Here is a 20,438-nt window from a genome sequence, read left to right on the forward strand (position 1 = left end):
ATTGCTCTGACCCGCTCTCTGCAACTTCTGGGGTTCCCTAAGGGAGTGTGCTTGGGCCTTCATTATTTTTAATTTATAATAATGACTTTGTTGATACTGTGTCCTCTCCAGTCCAGATCAGACTGTTTGCTGATGATTATGTGCTGTTCAATGAAATAACTTCCTATGACGACCAGGTCTTGCTAAACACTAACCTCCATAATATCTTTGGATGTTGCGAGCGATGGGAAATGAGGTTAAGACACAGACAAAACTGTCTTTATGCGAGTAACCAACAAAAAAAATATTTTGCCATTTACATATCAATCCGGTACCCAGACACAGCTGAGGCTGTTGAGTATAAGTACCTTGGTGTCACTCTAACCAACGACCTCAGCTGGAATATGCACATCTCTAATATTTGCGCGTCGTCTTTTCGTAAACTTGGTCTTTTGAGACACAAACTAAAGCATGCTCTTTCTACTGTAAAAAAAAACTAACTTATTTGACTGTTGTACGCCCCTCATTGCAATATGCCTCAATCGTCTTGGACCTATACACAAAAAGAAACATTGAGGCTCTCGAACTAATCCAACGCAAAGCGGTCCGTTTTATTTACTCCAAGTACCAAAGAACTGATTCCCCCACAAACCTTATGAAAAAAACAGTATACCCCCACTTAAAAAAACGTCGTAAAATTCACAAGCTCAAATTTCTTTTTCTTTTAAATAACAACAAGCTGTCAGTAAATCGTGATTTGTATCTGAAACCGCTTACGACAAGACTAACCCAGTATCGGCAAACTCATTCATTAACACCGTATTTTGCCAGAACAAACATTTTCAAATACTCGTTCTTTCCTCGAACCATAAACGGCTGGAACCGTCTACCTCAATCGTTAACCGGCTCTGTAGAGGCACTTGAGCGTATTTACCCATGACCCATGTTTTTTGTATATTTTGTATATGATGTATCTTTTTATTGTTCTTGCAGTTTTACACCTGTGTGCAATGTTACGATCTTGCCCATCCTGCTGCCCCGCCGCGGTGGTCTAGTGCTAAGGTACTCGGCTGCTGACCCGCAGGGCGCGGGTTCGAATCCCGGCTGCGGCGAGTGCATTTCCGACGGAGGCGGAAATGTTGTAGGCCCGTGTGCTAAGATTTGGGGGCACGTTAAAGAACCCCAGGTGGTCTAAATTTCCGGAGCCCTCCACTACGGCGTCTCTCATAATCATATAGTCGTTTTGGGACGTTAAACCCCACATAATAATCAATTGCCCCTCCTGCTGGGGCCCTTAAATGGGCCTACAAAAAATAATTTCTGATTTGATCATATGATCATGTCGTCCATTCTCTATAACAATGTTGCTGTGATGCGCACTTACCCCAGTATAGTTACAAGATGTTTTAACCCTTTCGGCCCTGGCGGTGTCAATTGACACCACCGCACAAATTTTTCCCTGGCATCTCGGAAACATAACCAATACAGCTCATTCTTGGGGGCATAGTTCTTCAATGATCCCCACTGCAATTGACACCAATATTGCGGCACGTTTATGGAGGCAGCAGCCACAAAGAAGAAAAAGCGTGACCGAGGTCTTCCGTGAAGCCGAGGCGCGTAAGTTGAGGTGGGTAAGCGCCATTTTCGGGACGATGTACCGAAGCTGTTTCAGTGATTATTAGGCTGAAAAGTAAGAAGTCGGTTTCAATTTTGTGTGCACCTATAATTGGCAGAAAAAAAGAACCCACTTTTTTCATTTTCCAATCACAGGGCACTAATTACCTAATTTGATGCCACGTTAATTAATCCGAAAATGCTTGTACCAGTGGCTCAATTTTCTGCTTGTACTCTTCTGAGGTCCTAACTACGAGAAAAACGCGCAACAACAGTGTATCTGACCAAAATAAAAAAATTCAGGGCTGAAAGGGTTAAAAGACACTAATTAAAAACAAGGGCAATTGCATTTTGATTTTTAATACTATACTTTTGTAATAGAAACATATTGATATTTCCACGCGCACGAACAATTAACAAAAAAGGCGTGAACCTCAGTTTGTAGGGGTTACTAAAACTAAGTATTGAACTAACCACTCTAGTCAGCACTATTCACTCACTAACTACGTAGTAATTTTAACTACCCAACGGCATAGTGTTTTTAACCAGCCTGGTAGTATTTGGGCTAGTGTTTGTTGCGAGCCCAATGAGGTAGTGCCTTTCACTAGGGTTTCACGTGCGGCATTTACTAGGTGGTTAGTGGAATCTATGACAAGTAACGGGCTAGTTCTCAGTTAGTGAATATGCCAACCTTTATTTCTAAGAGTGTACGACCGTTAATTATGTTCATACTTCGCAGCTTCATAAACTAACACATTGTCCATCAACTTCGCCACCCCTCGAAGGCCAGCTATGATTTCAGTCATTCTCTTTTGAAAGTACTTCGGGGCCGAGGTGACACCGAACGGCATTCGCTAGAAGGAGTACCGACAAAATTATGTGATAAATGTGTTGAGCTCTTGTCTTTCATTAGCCATTTTACCTAATAAAACCCTGAATTGACCTTCAATTTCGAGAAGTAGGTGGCGCCCGCCAAATGCCCAAGGGCGTCACTACTGTAGGTCGGACGAACCGTTCACGCAGGACGCTCTTGTTCAGCTGGGTTAGATACACGGAAATTTAAACTTCCCCTGAGGGCTTGATCACAGAAACCATTCCTGCACACCATTTGGTCGGACCATCGACCTTCCAAATGACATGGCTTTTGACCATTCTGGCCAACTCTACTTTAATAGAGCTCTTTAACGGGACTGGTATCCACCGTGGTGCAAAACTTTCAAAAGGAATCGCTCCTTGTTTTATGCTAATAGTGTATTTCCCAGACATCCTGCCCAAGCCAGAAAAGAGGTGCAGATACATGTATTCCTACTGTTTATCATCAACCACATCAAGAAATTTGACCACACCAAGAGCTTCAATAGCTGGAAGCCTTAACAGAACAAACTGCTGTGACTATACAACGCGCAGACTTTGTCACGTGGTTTTGCCTTTCCACACAATATCTGCTAAAAAACAACGATCAACTTCAAGGCACCGATTTGCAGGACTGCTCAGCACAGTCCGCAACTAATTTATAGAAAACGGCATGCCAGAGAAATCGAATAGAACAGTAATTTCCGCTCCTGAAATAAGTTTAGCACTTACGTGTACCCCATTGATAGGAACATTCATGTATAGTACATTTGATCCAGTAAGTGTCCCCAAAAAAGGTCTCTACACCGCCTGCAAGTGAAGACACGCCCACCTAGTTTTCGGTTATCTTGTCCGATATGTCCCTTATTCTGAAGTTGTCACACCATGCTCAATGTGCTGGGCAATAGGCTCTCGCGTGGCTCGAACTTCCGCAGAACTGGCACCCTAGCCGTCGCTGCTGGCCCTGTGACGAACGCTGGTGGCGAAATGCCCGCCGCTGGCGGGGCTGCCATCATAGTGGTCGAGGCAGCCATTGTGCCGACTGAATCTAGGGTGAGCGCCGCAATAGCAACTAGAAATGAGAGGCTCATCCCCCTTCTGACATCATAAGTCATATCCGCTCTGAGTCGAGCGGTACGATGCGATTGAAAGACACACGACATTCTGATGTGAACTGCCGATAATCCTCCACCACCAACGACAACGCCGCAACGAAATTGAAAGCACCCGCCGCAAGACGAAAGGGGTCTTGGCGTCGAAGCTTCGCAGTGCGAAGAAGACGTCACGACGCAACGTGGAAGCAGTAAAGCAAACAGACGCAGCCGTGATCCGATGCCACGAACCACCGCAACGGACGATGATGAACCAATGACCTCGACGTAATATTCGATGGCCACCTTGTCACTGCTCTCATAGACACTGAAGCTAACTGTTCCGTCGTCAGTGCGCCTTTTGAGAGCAAGTAGAAAAAAATGAAGACTGCATGGCAAGGCCTCGAAATTCGGACCACTAGAACTCACCTCATTATGCCGACTGGAGTCTGGACATTAAAAATTGCCAATAATAACGAGACATCTTGTGAGCTTTGTGATCTTACAACACTGCTGGAAGGATTTGATACATGGGATTGACTTTCTACGTCAACACAGCACTGTCATCGACCTGAGGTTCAAGTCACACTACCCTAAGAAAACAGGCTGCCCAACCCCAAGACGTCAAGGAACCACACATTAATTGTGCTAGAAGAGCAGGACACCCTGCCGCCTTTTTCTAGGTCATCATTTTCGTTGACACCAAATAGGCATAATACCTTGAAGGGGTCATCGAGGGTGATCAGCACCTACTTCTAAGTCGTCAGATTTGAGTCGCAAGAGGCATAGCGGAGCTTCGTGATGGCAATATCACAAACTTCAGCTACGAATACAGGCGCATCAAGGTTGGTACGATGGTCGCCTACATCAACGAATTCATGGACGCCAAAAATTCTTTCGTCCACTTCAATGCTGGCGATGCTGCTTCGACAAATCGAGGTCCCGAATCGGATTTTGTCATCCACCCAAGCCTTTCGAAGTGTGAGCAAGACCAGCTCAAGTCTCTGCTCCAAGATTTTAAGGGCTGAAACTTGTCATCATTGAGAATTCGACAAACCCCAGTCGCAAAACATCGCATCACAACAGAAAAGAAAGCCCAATCAGTTCGACAAAGCTAGTACCGTGTTTATACCGTGTTTGGACGACCAAACGCGATGCCGTGAAGAAACAAGTTGACAAACTCTTACGCGACAACGCCTTTCAGCCGTCCAAAAGTCCATGGGTGTCAGCCGGGCTATTAGTGAGGAAGAAGGACGCGACCTTATGTTTGTGCGTCGATTACCACTACCTGAAGAAAATCACAAATTACGTGTACCCACTCCCACGTATAGACGTCACCCTTGACCGACTCCACAGCGCGAAGTACTTTTACTTTTTGTCGATGGACCTTAAGATCGGTTATTGGCAAATCAAGATTGGCAGAAGAGATCAAGAGAAGACGGCTTTCCTCGCACCAGACGGCCTTTTCAAGTTCAAGGCAATGGCATCCGGTCTTTGCTCGATACCTGCGACGTTACAGCGTAGTATGGACACCGTACTGGCTGCAATAAAACAGAAGACTTGCCTCGTTTACTTGGACGAAGTTTTCGTGGTTTTCTCAAAATTTGACGAGCTTCTCCAGCGCCTTGAGGCATTACAAGCTAACAAGACCTTCGCCAGAACAGTGCCGCTTCGCGTACGAGCAGTTCTTGTTCCTGGGACACGTGGTTAGCAAATGCGGAGTCCGTCATGACTCGTGGAAAATAGCCACTATCGCTGATTTCCATCAGCCCACTCACAAGAAGGCTGTATGCCGATTTCTCGGATTGTGCGCCTATTACAGGGGTTTTGTCGAACATTTTTCAAAGATCGCAAAGCCGCTAACTCACGTCACGAAAACCAACGTACGTCGAACACAGTTGGGAAGCAGCACAAAAGACAGCATTTCAGTAACTTGAAGGAGCACTGACATGAAATTTACTCATGTCAAGATTTTTGCGTCAACGAGTAGGCATCTACCCTCTAGCAGCGATTCGCGTCCAAAAATGCATGAGTGACGAATGGGTATCTGTAATACTGGTTATTATATTCGCTATCGAACGCAGTTCGAAATGGCTAGAAAGCCCACCAAATTGTAGTTATGGCAGCGCTACCTCGCGACCATGTTGAGGCCGCTTCACAGCTGATTCCGCTTTCACAAAAATTGGTGACGTCATGCTGGCGTTTCGTATGCTAGGAGCGCACGTACAGTCGGTCCAGCTGTGTCTCTGAAGGCGTAGACATGTCTCTGTCACCCACATCGTCGCCTCGTTCATCGTCGACAAGGGATGATGATAACGACCTGAAATTGGACATCGCCACAATTCACGACGATCCTTGCTTGGGAAGCTCCGTAGTAAATGCAATGTATTTATCAGTCCCGACCGTACTGTCGGAGTTCAGGAACACCTATTACGCATCTCATGTCACGGACGTTTGGTGAGTGAATCAATGCTTTCAGCTGCAGCTGGGCACACGGTAGGAATAGCCCCTGCCTCGAGAAGAAGCCTGGTACTGCACGTGAAAACTAACTGGTTCGCCAACGCAGGATTTACCCTGTAGCAGCTCGCCGCAATGCGAAGGGAGCAAATGCAGCTGTTGTTGACAGCGTCCAGTCCCTCCATCCAACGGCGCCTACGAAGTCAACCCGCTGGCTGCAATGAGTTTCATGGCTTGGGAAGGCATGAAAGTCCACACACTTTCTGCTTTTTTTTGCACCTCGACGTAAGGTTCTTACTACGCAGTGGTTCCCTGATCTTCTGGCACGCATTGTCACTCTGAATAATTGTACTCACACGCAGTGGAGCACAACGCAAATCAGTCAATGTGCCACAACACGTGCGCTGCAACACAGAAAGGTAAGCCAGTAGTGAGAACAAGGCTGGGAGTCGGCTCCAAACACACTCAGAGATCGTTGACGTCATCGTTACTAGCGTATTTTCACTCAGGATGGTATTTGTGGAATGTATCACACCAAACACGTAGCACTAGTGTCGGTGTCGCAGGGCAGTCTATTTTTCATTTTTTTTCTTCTTATCTCTTCAACGCGGTTTGACGTCGAAATAAAATAACTTCGACGCCACGGACGCCATTTGGATTTGACGAAAAAGACCAATGCATACCAAGTGATTGCATAATGGGCACATCTCGATCTTGAAATTTGATGTCACTGCTCTTTTAAACGATGCCTTCAGCCGATCCTTGCACACTTAGTCGAATAAGCTCAAACAGAAGCTCACACCGACGCAATCAGCGTAAGTTTCGGTGCCATACTTGGGCAAACTACTAGCGCGACAGAGCTCAATTTTGTGAGGGAAATAGGAGATTTTTATGTATTTTGTACGTAATTGTTGTTGAAAATCTTAAGAGCTGAATGTAATCACTTTGGGGTGTCGTAGCTTTGTAGATGTGAAGCTACGTTGGCATGCCTTTACAATTATATGCGTCAATATTATAAATGCAGTTTAAAGTTAGCGCTTGTGTGTGTCAAATTCTCGGGTCTGTCGCAAATGAAGTATGTGCTCTAGCAGTTTCAATGAAGCACCAGCTGTGGATCAAGAAGAACGGGTAGCTCTTCTTGACAATAGGAGAGAAAATATTTACCCGTTAATTGCAAAAATGTTTTTCGATATCTAATTCCTATGAATTTATAGCGCACTACAGAAACACAATTGCCAACTCTTTAGAATGCTCCGAAGTATTTTAGTATCCAGAATCAGGATCAGGTGACATTGAAATGTCAATTTACTCGCATGTGTAATAAATAATTGTATTATCATTCAAGGGTCACCAATCTTGTGCTGTAACGTCTGGCGTACCTCAAGGGTCAGTACTGGGGCCGTTGCTCTTTCTTATTTACATTAACGATCTTCCCGCCTGCATCACTTTTTCAACCATTAAACTCTTTGCTGATGATTGTGTATTGTATCTGAAAATTTCTACCCCAGCTGACACCTTGAAACTTCAAACCGATCTTAACAACCTATCCGAGTGGTGCAATAAATGGCTCATGCGTCTTAACGTGTCCAAATGCAAATACATGCGGATTTAGCGTCGTGATAATACTGCTAACACGTGCACGTATAGACTTCATGCCGCTTCTTTATCACACGTTGATTCATATAAATACCTCGGTCTTCATATCACAAATAATCTGTCTTGGCAGATGCATGTTGACTATGTAACTAACAACTCTAACCGCATGCTCGGAGATTTACGTCGCAATTTTTCATATGCACCTTCATCACTAAAACTAACTCTTTACAAAACGCTAGTACGTCCGAAATTAGAATACGCATGCGCCATCTGGGATCCTTCCAAACATACTCTAATCCTCGCCCTCGAATTGATTCAAAACCGAGCAGCTCGTTTTGTATTTTCTAACTACTCCCGCCATCCTAGCGGAACTGCAATGAAGATGTCGCTAAACTTGCCTGATCTGTCGTTGCGTCGTAAATGTTCTCGGCTTTCACTTTTTCACAAAATATTTCATCACAACCCCATTTTAAAAGAACAGCTTTTCACAAACCCCTCCTACATTTCATCCCATTTGGATCATGGGTTAAAAGTTGGTGTGCCATCTAGTCGAACTAATCTTTATTATGACTCTTTCATTCCACGAACAAGCAGGGACTGGAACCACCTTCCCGCCGCCATCGCCTCCTTCACAGATGTAAATAACTTCAAGGTCATCACCCACCAAGAAGTGCTTTGAATGTATTGTGACGCGTTTTAGTTGTGAAACCCCACTCCTTTCTGTAATGCCCTCGGGCCCTGAAAGTAAATAAATGAAATGAAATGAAATCTGGTCGTGTCTCTGTCTGGAGTTTAATTGGGTAGGCAACAGGTGTATTAGCATTTTAATGTTGTTTCGCATTGCGTAAACATAAAACTCGACGTAGTGTTGAAAATTTAGGGGTCTTTTTAGGACCTTTACGAGCAACCTCCTCATGCTGGTGCCTTGTCTGGCGGTGGCGTGTACTACACTTCTCTAGTGATTTCAGAAATGCTTTCGGTGCATGTGTTGAGAGTGTGACACAGCACTCTCTCGGCACGTGCACTTTATTTCTCTTCACCGCAAGCTCACGCAGCTAAATATGTTTGTTACTGCTCAACCACATCAAAACTTCCGAAGGCAAGTGTGTTGAGTAAACAAAAATGACGATGACGGAGGGGCGGCACTGGTTGCGTGAGTTTTCGTTTTCGAACAAGCTGTGCACGTGAAGCCATCCAAATCGCTGGTGACTTGTGGTGGCCCATGAATGTGGTGCGCCACTGTTGGGCCACGTGTGAGCATTACGTGGAGAGAAACTTCTTGGCTGGGGACGAGCCGTAGCATCGGACGCTGGCTATTTAGGCTCCAGTCAGGGAACGCGACCACCCACGCCGCTGCCGTCCAACCTCCAGCTGGAGCGGCATTGCCAGCACGATTAGTACATCTCTGGGCACGGAGTGGTCTGCTTCTATGTTCCTTGCTGAGGGCATCGCGGATCTCAGTGAAGCGTCTCTGTGATCAGCCGTTCGGCACAGCATACGCGGCTTGGTTAATGCTTACGATTGCGTGATTATCGCGTCTCGACGTGAGCTGAATGGGCTGGTAACTTCCTGCATACAGCATCGCGTCTCCATTGCGGGTGAACTGCGCTCGTAGTGTTACCCTAGCCATCAAACATTATAATCGTGAAAGCGTCGCACATCCAGACGTCAGCCAAATTTCAGTGCGTCTTTCACCCCCTCCCGGCCGGCACATCAGTGTCCGTTGTGCCTTTCATCACACTGTAAGGTCTTCGCACTTTCCTAGGAGAACTCATAATAGCACTTTCCTCACTTAGCTTAGTCTCAGTGTTAAGCTTTTTTTAGCTTATTTTCCATGTTCTGTCATAAACGTCATGTGTGTTTTTAGCCCCGTCGTCTCTCAGCGTTAATTTCTCTTAACAAGGAACATAAAACAAGCCTGAGAAACTCAGTCCCCTTCATGAGTTTTATTACATTAGGCCAGAATATAAAAATGATTATGTAAAGAAAGTGATGAATACTATAATCACCACGCTTTTTGTGTGATGTACGAAGAGAAATTGGTACCGCAATGACCTGCTAAAAGACGCACAATGTTTATCACAAATCACAAGAAGAAAATTACAGTATAAACTTCGGTACAAGAGGTACAACGCAAACAAAGAGAAAGTGAGCTTGATTAACTAAATTATTTACGAGACTTCAAGGAAGAACGTCCAAAAGCCTGGCGGGAAGATAAGCGGTACGACGGATGCTGAGGTCAGGTCGAGAGGTGGCCAAAGATGCTGTGGAATCTGGCTCGCGTCTCAATGTGAGACGCTGTGGCAATCATGACGCTTGATGACTTGGGTAAGAATACGATCGTAGTTTAATCGCAATAGAGACGCGACGAAATATGCAGGCAGCATCACGTCAGTGCAAAGAGTGCGGGGACATGATGCAAACCACCCTGCAACCAGCCCACTCAACGAACAGTTCGCGTCGAGACACGATGCTTGCTTGAATCGTGACCATTAGCCAAGCCACGTCTGTTGCTGTGCTGAATGACTGGCCGTGCAGATACCTCGCTGAGATCAAAATTTCTTTGGCAAAATAAAAACAGAGCAGCAGGCTAGGGCACACCCCGGGATGCAGTACTCGCGCCGGCAACACCACCCAGGTTGTTGGATGGCAACAGCGTGGCTGGCCGCGTTTCTTGGCTGGAACCTGATGACCAACGTCCGACTCATTCAGTGCGCTTGTCCCCAGCCACGTAGCTTTTCGCCACGTGATAATCGCACCTGGCCAAATCGTGGCACACCACAGCTATGGGGCACCACAAATCAACAGCCTATTGGGTGACTTTGCTTGTGAACCTGGTTGAGAAACTCGTGCGCCCGGCGCCGCAGCACTGTCGCCATTGTCGATTTTGTTCATTGATGACATCAAGGCAACAGTGTGGCGGGCTGGCAACGATGATACAGCAGCTTGGGCTCACCGCTTAGACCCTGCGGTGACAACCCGGGAGGCAGAAATGAAGATGGCTCACCGCCCTACTGAAATTCCTAGGTTGGTGGATGCTGGTATTGTTGGTGGGTATCGTGGAAACTGTAGTGGTCACAATGGCTGATGACGGTGAGAGTGAAAAAAAATGGTCGCACATGGTGATAATATTGGCGAGCCAATGATGGTGTCAGTAGAAAATGCTAGCTCATGACGGCGAGAGTGGAAAATATGGTGGCAGATGGTGGTAATGGTGGCGACAGTGGAAAATGCCGGATAATGATGGAGATTCAAAATTTGTTTGATGGATGGCTTTGTTGAAAAGCTGGATGACGGGAGCGCGATCGAAGCTTGGTGGATGATAGTGGCATGATAAAAAGTAGAGAGCAGTATGTGAAATCACTTAATTACTCGTGATGACTTTATTGATTGATATGTGGGGTTTAACGTCCAAAAATCACAACATGAATATGAGAGACGCCGTAGTGGAGGGCTCCGGAAATTTCGGCCACCTGGGGTTCTTTAACGTGCACCCAAATCTGAGCACACAGGCCTACAACATTTCCGCCTCCATCGGAAATGCAGCCGCCGCAGCCGGCATTTGAACCCGCGACCTGCGGGTCAGCAGCCGAGTACCTTAGCCACTAGACCACCACGGCGGGGCAACTATTCGTGATGTTTCGTTCTGGAAATGCACAGAGAAATATGTTTAGGGTCAAAAGAAACCAATGCCGCTCATTACGCTTTCTAGCACGTTTTTTTTTTCTTGTGGTGCCAACAATGCTTCAATATTTGTGAAGTGTAGAATGTGGCCGTGAATGTTTCCTATAAAAAACAGCGTTTCCAGTATCTCCCAGTGCGTTTTAGCGGGCTGTCTGACACTTTGACACTGGAAACACTGTACAGTGTTTCCCAGTGTACTACAGCACGCTGTGGGGCACTGGGACACAGTGTAAAGCGCACCCAGCATCGCCCAGTGGGCTGAAACGCACTGGGCTGCGCTGTACAGCGTAGCCCAGTGTCTTAAAGCGTGGTGGGAGACAATGGTCACGCTGCACAGTCACTACCACACACTGAGAACGTTAGCGGCACTTTGTAAGAAACTAGGCGCGATCAGCGCACTTCCTGTAAAACTATTGAATCGCGAGATGTCGAGCGTAAAATTTACCGAGTATGATGGTTCGCTCATCTATGTGCTACACATATATAGCTTTGTTTCAGATAGGCAATAGATGCGAATACGCGGAAGCATTCATATATCGAGTTCGCGGGTCAGGAGTGCCGCCAGGACTTTTCTGAGGGGACCAACGACAATTGTGTTCCTGCAAGGAGGACAGGGAGGCACAGAACTGATGCGTCCTGTTTTAACTATGCTTGCTCCTGGGGGGGGGGGAAGGGGGGATGCGAGATTTTCAGGAAAAAAGGCTTCAGCCCACCTATGAATACCCCCCTAGCACGGGTGCGCTTTCCTTGAAGTTTAATTGAATTTCGTCAATGTATTTCAATTACGGCTTTGATAGAACTGATAATTGGAAACACAGTATGACAGTAGTAGACTGATAATGAAGACCAACCTACTATAGCCGGGAGTCGTTGCGGCTCATACCGTAGGCATACCGTAGTACGTCCCCGGCTGCAGTTATCCGCTGTAATGCCCAATCTCGGGGTTTTGAGCTTCTTATTTGTGTAGTCGAAGGTGAAAATATCACCACGCATGGGTCAGTTTGAATCTAAACTACACTTTAACGATTATTAGACTATTTACAACAGAATATTTATGATCTTTACAGGAACCGTGGCACAAGAAGTGAGGTCCTAAGCCTAATGGTCCTTTCGGATAGAGTGAAGTGCTGCGGCGAACGTACGCATAACGTAAATGAGGAGGACAGAAAATACATCCAAACTATCATGGCACAAAATCTACAGTGTTCAGTGAGCAGTATAGATGAACGCTGTTTTCTACACAGGTATTACTAGCCGCATAACGAGTCACTACGATTGCAGTGACACATCTGCAGCTTTGCTTAAAGGCTTTGCGGCAAAACGTGCCAGATGAGTGTGATCCAAGACAACTCACAAAAACTAAGCTAACAATCACCTCTTTAGCGCGAGCATGAAAAGACGAAGGACTGCGTATGTAAACGACAAAATCAAATTATTTGATAACAGAATTCCTCTTAAGATCAAGAAAAATACAATCATTCCCGTATTTCAGGTGTGGAGTAGTTTTTATCATCGATAGTGATTCGACGCACGGCAACCACTCTTATGCATGGGCACAACATTTGAGCTCCTGTTTTTAACAATGTTTTAGACTGTGTTGTGCAATTATCTTTGAATATATGTATTGTTTAAGTGAGCCAAAAACAGGCAACGAAGAAAAGAAAGAGATACAGTAGTGGGCATCGCGTCGAGCTCAGCATATGTGATGTGTTGAGGCAGTAGGTTTGACTCCGGCTTGCTTACTTTGTTGAATTCTTTGTCTTTTTTTCAGTGCGCGCGTGTTTCATCCTTAATTACGATGTGCGCATGGCCAAAAATTTTAAAAACATTTTAGGAGCCAGATTTCGGCCGATAATGTTTGTCTCAATGTGCAGCGCCAGCGGGCCTCGTGCAGTGTGGCACTGTCCCAGTGTCAGCGCCACACTAATTCAGTAATCAGGTGTCACGCTGAGCCAGTGCCACACTCTCAAAAAAGGGGGAGCGAGAATCGAAAAACGGGCACCATTTCTCCTTCGGTGCAGCGACTTCCTCCATTTCGGTGGCTTTACCCGTCGCGCCCTCTCGCGGCAAGGATCAAAGGAGCAACGATCCTCCTTCAGCGTTCAACTTTCTCCTCGATCAGGGAGATCTTGCGCACGCGCATGCGCATGCCGCGCCTAGCCGGCCACGGCCAGTCACGAGCAATTACGTTTGCCGAAGATTGATGCAAGCAGTGCTGGGGTGACCTTTTTCTCTTTTTATTGATGTAGAGTAAAATCCTCTCTTTTTTTTGTCACCATGCACTCACGATGCTCCGCACACTTCCGTGTGTACCTCGTGTTGTTTCATACTACCAATTGGTATGGACTTATTTCTGCCTGTCATTTTGTCTTTTGGAGCTTACATTTCTGGTTTCTTTATAGCGACAGTATGCGCGGCCGTCCGGGATTATATTGATGAAACTAATAGGTTGACTAATTAACCAGTTTCATTATCCTAACAGGTCCACATAATTATATACGTATAAAATCAGATTATTGCTCTGTTTTAAGAATAAATTTGTTTATGCAAATATTTGCATGCATTACATTAAGCAACACACTTTCCTATGCTATCGGTAATCTTTCTGTTAAACCTCCATCATTCAAAATCTAAACAGTAAATTTTGAAACCACTCGATTCTTGGCCAATCACCCACAGTGGGTATGCGCCACTTACATTAGGAGAACAACAACAACAATTATTAATCCCGAATACAATGAGCTCTGCTTCCCAAGCAGTCTTGCGTTATCGGTTACCTTAGACTGTACCTAAATGATTGATTTTTTTGGTGTCGACATACTTGGGAAGCCTCGCATTTTTACTTTCACACGGCACTAACAGCACTCACGAATTCAACGAGGTGCATAAAAATGCATCACACTTATTTTCCAACATTCTAGGGAACCTGATAACACTGTACAGTCCATGCGTGAAAGCACGATCATATACAATTTATACAGTTATACGTACCGCTACTGCCATATAGTTGGTCTTTGCAGTTTACCCCTATTGAAATACGGCCGCTGCGGCCGGAAGTCAAACCTACGTCCTCCAGCATAGTCACACGACACCCAATAATGCTATGCTACCACGGCAAGTAAAAGCACAGAGGGAAGCAGGTTGCAAAGTTTCACCGAGCGTTTATATTCTCCAGACTGGGTTACAACGATCAGAAACATTTTAAACATCATCATAACTTCACCATTGCGATAAGGAAACCAACGACTTCTGTCACTTAAACCAAATTCTCAATCGCATGTCTGTTGAATTGCCCATGTCAGCACTGAGAGGTAAGACAGAATTTCGCACGTGTGCAGTATGCCTTTCTCGTCCACTTTATTCTCTTTTGTCGTGAGAAACTCAACACAAAATGCACTTTTTGTAACACCTATGCACAGCAGGTAAGTACTAACACTCATTCACCTTTGTGAAAAGAGTTTTCCAAAGCCAGAGTAATAGTAACCACCACAGGTACAACGCTAACGAAAAAAATTGTGACACGCACTCTGAGTGCAAGTTGACACACGAGGTGAATCGTGAGAGGCATATGAAGCAGAAAAGTATGTAGGCACAGCATGCTATAACGTTATAGTAAATTTGCGCACTGCAGCGATAGTTCCACCACTCAAGTCATAGAGCTGCCGCAACGCCAACAGCCACTGCCACCGCTCACGAAAAAATACCGTCGGATTCGAGGTCATCCCTTATTTCTCTCGCAAAATCCGCGTTGTAACGTACGTATACACTGATAGGACGGTCGTTACCGCATCGAAAACATTCTCATTGAAGGGCTAGCGGTGTACTCTATCCATCCATGGCTAATGGTCACACTAGTGGTAAGCACGTAAAAAGAATATAAGCAAACGTGAACACGAAACAACTAAATGAGGTCGATGCGACCACAGAACACCTACCACGACGGAGACAAAGTCTGGTCTGCATGCTGTGCCCTCTCCGAGTAACAGGTGGAAAATAAAAAAAAAGACGTGACCTCCCAAATGGCTTACGCAGGGCAAGCATTTGCGTTCTCGCAGGCTTGAAGAAAAAAAATAACTGTGGCAGTTGACGACAGATGGCGCAGCGTTAAGAATGCCGTTACGAATCCTCAACCTCACTATTTAAGGTAAAAACATAAATCTAGTTTTTGGTTCATTAAGTATTACGGCTTGGTGGCGCTAGCCACTGCCCGATCTAAAGGGTACAGCCATATCCATCCATCCATCCACCGTTGGCACTCTATGTGGGCTTGAGGTAATCGCGAAAACGTGATAAGCTCTAGTAATTATTCTTTTCATAATTGTGCAACCTTTAATAAACTTCCGTTTGCATAAGCCTCTGATACAACATACTTACGTGTGCGCATGTTGTGGTTTGACCTCAAAGTGTAAAAAAAGTTGACGCAAACTTACTTGTAACTAATGCCACTATGGTCAGTCGAAATTCATTGCTATATAAGCTTGTGCGCTTTCGTGGTAGGGTGTGATTAAACATGTCTGTGTGCTGCTGTGGATAATGGTTGATTTTACTCGTGTTTACTTAGTTCACTCTATATGCATACTATGTGTGGTATGTGTCCTTGTGTGCATGTGTAGTTATATGCATTGCATCAGCATATCTTAACACGTCTAAGTGTGTGCCGCTTTGAAGAATGGTTTATTGTACGTGTGCTCATTTAGTTCACTCTATATGCGTGTGGTATGTGTGAATGTGTAGCTATATCAGCATATCTTGTGCGTCGCCAACTACCCACAAGGGAGCCGATTTGGTGGGTATGACAACGTACGTCACCGCAGACAACCTTTTTTTTTAGTATTGTTCATTCACTTCAGATGGCGCAAGCTATCACCTACTTCACGACTGTTACGCTCTCACACTTCCAGCTACTTATATACCGTTGAATATCTATCTATCAAAATTGCCCTACCGAGTTGGAATGGTTTCGCTGCGATCGAGTCTACGGTTTGGAGGCACATCTCGTGACATGCAGCCCCATAAACGCATGGATAACGTCGCTACACTATGTGAATCTGCGAGAAATAAATATTGCAAGCCTAGCATGCACTCTTCGGGTAAGGACTCTGCAGTATCCGTGTTAGACTGTACTGTACGTGTTCTAGTACACTGTATCCATGTCTTTCAGAGTGAACGTCACCTGGCTGGCCGAACGAAACCTACTTGATCCGTCGTTCTCTTTCGCGATGTTTTCATCACCACAGGTTCGTCTGCTTGTTTTTATAATCATTTCGTTCGATATCAAGCTCAGCGGGACCGTTTTTTGTAAATTTCAGTGCCGTGTGCTCCTTATCAGTCGAGAATCGATGAATTTGCTAAGCCTACTCGCTTCTCTATTCTGGAGTCAGCCATTTTGATTTCCATAGTAAGGAACATGTTTCTCCGTGGCTAAGGGAGCAACGTTTCTCTATTTAAAGATGAACGTTGAGGGCATCGCCGTTCCCCCCTAAATGGAGAGAACGTCGCTTCATTTTTAGGAGCACTGTTTTTTGCGGTAAGGTTTACATTTCATGCACGTATACATCAGTTTAACATGCGCGAAGCGGTACTTTGCTGTGATGTTTAGATGAATAGAGATGTCGCTGTGGACAGCTACAGTAAATGTGTTACATCGCCGCACAGTTTTCGAGAAATAAATGAACTTCAGTTCGCAATAACCCCTTTCAACGGTAGGCAAGAATACAGTGGTAACGATGTCGCCACGCTAGAAACGCGACTCTGGTAATTCTTGCAGACCAAATTACTATATCCGTGCTTTAGGGTTAACAAAGTGCGTGTGGCGCTAAAATGCATAAATGTATACCTTCAACATACGTCGAGACGAGTCTCAGCGAGTTTGACTTTCACCCTGCTGTTTTACCACCAAGAGTTTTACCAAAGTAGGTTTAGCGATCAAGCCCGTACAAGTTTCATCGGCGCTTCTAGGATTCAGAATACATAATTTTGACGAGTAAGAACCACAAGACAGCACAGCTGTTGCATAATTTTACCTAAATGAGGTACTTTTTATAGTGTGCAGTGTCTGCGCAAGAAGCGACAAACGTCGGTGCCACGCGTTCTCAGCATTTCCCGCAAACGTACGCCTCCCGTCACCAACAGCCACCGGTCGCACTTGTCGCCACTTCTCTGGATCTTGTGGGAGAACACAGAGTTGTAAATTTGTATGCTTACTGAACCAATATGATAGCACAATGTTTATTGCGCACGGCATTCGTTTCGGCCAAACCGTTATGTAGTTGTTGCTAACAGTAGAGCTACAGCATTGCGCTGGCACGACTGCGCTAAATTGCGTGAAAAACAACGCATTACTTAATCACTTCTGAGGGCGTGTCCATCAAATTAGCCTAAAGGCGTCATAAAGCCTAAGCAGATGTCGCCCTTTAGTAGGAGCAAGAAAGGGATAATAAACTTGACGGCAACCACAGGTAAACTGTGCCTATTCCTAAGTCCACTTGGTTTTTTTTTTCTTGCGGGTGTGAATTGTAAGAAAGACGCAGCGCTGTTGCTATTATGGCAGTGGCCACCGTTACAGGCAGCAGTTGTTGATGTTTAATAAATGTGCCAATTTTAGCAGCAGGTACAGATGCCGTCTATCTGGCGTAAGCAACAAACAAAACTGAAGCTGAATGGTCAGTTTATAAGATCACTGATCTTTAACAGCACACGTGATTTGAGAAATGTAGGGCATCAGTGGCAGTGGCGCCACGTGCTTGAGCAGTACAACATTGATGTAGCTGCATTGCAAGAGACTAAGAATTCAGCTGCTCGTGACACCAATCTTGCACTGAAAGTTTTTAGAAATTGTGATTTATACATTTTTCAGGGATGCGGTGCTTCCGCTGAATGCTTTTTATTAGCTAGGGAGCGATTGAATTATACTTTGACGTCGGTACTTGTTGATGGGCAAGAACACTTCAATCGTTGTGACTTGTCTTTTCATTCTCATATTCGGATGTTTATCTTGCTTGCTTGCTTGTTCCTTTCTTTTGTGGCTCTCACCCACTAAGGGGAATTGGCCAAGAAGCCGGTGGGTAATTCAAGTCAATACCTTTAGATTTTCTAGACTAGGGAATGTGATTACTGTGTTTTGACTGTGAAATTAGTTTGGCGCAATGTAAAAAAAAAGAAAAGAAAAAAGGGGGAGGAGAAATAATAGAATTTGTTGAATATCTGAGGTGTAATCGTTATATGAAATTCTCCAGAAAGTTGAATAATTGCAGTGTATCAGCTAAATAATAAGTGGTAGTGTGGCTAGTAAAATTCCAGAGCTGATCGCTGACTCAGCAAGGTAATCTTTTTGTGTTATATATGAATTCGCAGAGAGCCCCGCAGATGTTCCTGTCGCTGTGTCCCAATGAAGTGGCTCCAAAAGACAAAATATTGGGAGTATTAAGTGATATTCCTAGTTTTTTTAATAAAATTTTGTAGCAGTTTTTTCTTTGATTTTTGAAACGGTGACATGTGATAAGAAAATGGTCGATATGTTTAGGTTCGTTACAGCTTGAGCACAGAGGGGATGGCACCAGACCAGACCTGTTTAAGTAGAAATTAAGAGGTGGTACACTGCAACGTAATTTTGTTATCAAGACTTCCAATTTACGCATGGGACACTAATTATTATTCCGTGTGAAGTGCAGGTGCGAGAAATCTGGATTCGGTATCATGATTTTTGATGAGTCTTCAAGAAGGGAAAGCTTTCTAAACCTCGCTGCTGTTACATAAGCTGTAGGAGGCATGATTGGCACAATCGGAAGATCAAGAGATGTTCGCGCAAGTGTGTCAGCCATCTCGTTTATCAATATACTACGATGGCCTGGCACCCATATCATTCGCACTAGACGAGTGTTTGTTTGGAATAATGATTTAAAAGTTTCTAGTACTTCTGATGTCGATGACGATGATAAAAATGAACACACGGAATACGAGTCAGACACTATCACAGCTGTTTTATGAGTCGCAGGAAGTTTACAAATAGCAAGTATAACGGCCATTAATTGCGCTTCAAAAATTGGTGTATAATCCGGGAGGCGTAATGAAAAAGACCAGAATAATGAGAGAGAAAAAATACCCACACCTGCCTTCTCGCCACTCTATATGCATTCGTTGCAATTACTATATTAGCACCTAATTGAGACAGGGGTTGTTATAATAAACCAATCAAATATTTATAGGGCAAGAGTTTAGCGTTCATGGGGAAGATATCGTCAAATTTTATTTGCACTTGGCCGATTGGTTTAACAGATGGTGTGATCTCGAATATATTACATTTAAAGAATCTAGATTTGTTTGAACAAATAGCACTTGGGGTTTATATACACGGGACCAGTGCTCATTGAAAAAGACACCAGGCTCGGCAAAGACTACAAACTGTCGCCTTCTTAAAGTGGATGCAGAAAATTTTAAATATGTTTTTACTGTTAAAATACGAAATATGCAAGCAAGGGTGGGTATCCGAGCTTCTTGATACAAAACATTGTTAGCTGTGAATGTTGGCACACCTAAACAACTACGTAGAGCTTCCCGCTCTAAGAGAATCAGGGGGTTTATTTTGTATGCTGGTCCACCAGAGAATAGTACACATCCGAATTCAAGAATCGGACGAACGTACATGCGATAAATCATGATCAGCGTATCTCTGCGAAGACCGGAACGGAGGCGGCCAAGCCTACTTATCATTCCAACAGCGCGTGTAGCCTTAATTTTAGTATATTTAATGTGGTCACGCCAGCTCAGTTTTTGATCGTACAGTGCACCTAGATATTTAATACAGTTAACCTGGGGAATAATTTTTTGAGGGTACTCAAGAGAAATAGTAACTGGTGCGTCCAATGGAAAAACTATCATAGGACTTTTAGTTAAGTTCAGGTTCATATGAATTTTCTGAAACCAGGTTTTCTATGTTGCCAAATAACACTGTAAAGTCGAATGTAGTAAATAAATATTGCTGTCAGATGCAAGGAACGCGATATGATCTGCATATTCATATACTTGCACCTTATCACTCAGTGGTATTGAACTTAACAAAATGTTAAATAACACAGGCGATACAACAGAGCCTTGAGGAACACCTCTCGTTTGGCTATACTTCGGCGTGGAAACACCTCGTTGGAAGCAATAAAATTTTCTGTCTTT

The 20,438-nt window shown here is 44.6% G+C and overlaps 1 protein-coding gene across 3 annotated transcripts in view; it reads right to left on the bottom strand.

The window, feature by feature from the left end:
• The window catches only part of LOC119160735 (chorion peroxidase), a 1,158,638-nt gene that overhangs the window by 806,101 nt on the left and 332,099 nt on the right, over positions 1 to 20,438 (bottom strand). The gene's annotated exons all lie outside the window — the stretch shown is intronic.

This window comes from Rhipicephalus microplus, chromosome X, assembly GCF_043290135.1.
Source record: "Rhipicephalus microplus isolate Deutch F79 chromosome X, USDA_Rmic, whole genome shotgun sequence".
Classification (NCBI taxonomy): domain Eukaryota; kingdom Metazoa; phylum Arthropoda; class Arachnida; order Ixodida; family Ixodidae; genus Rhipicephalus; species Rhipicephalus microplus.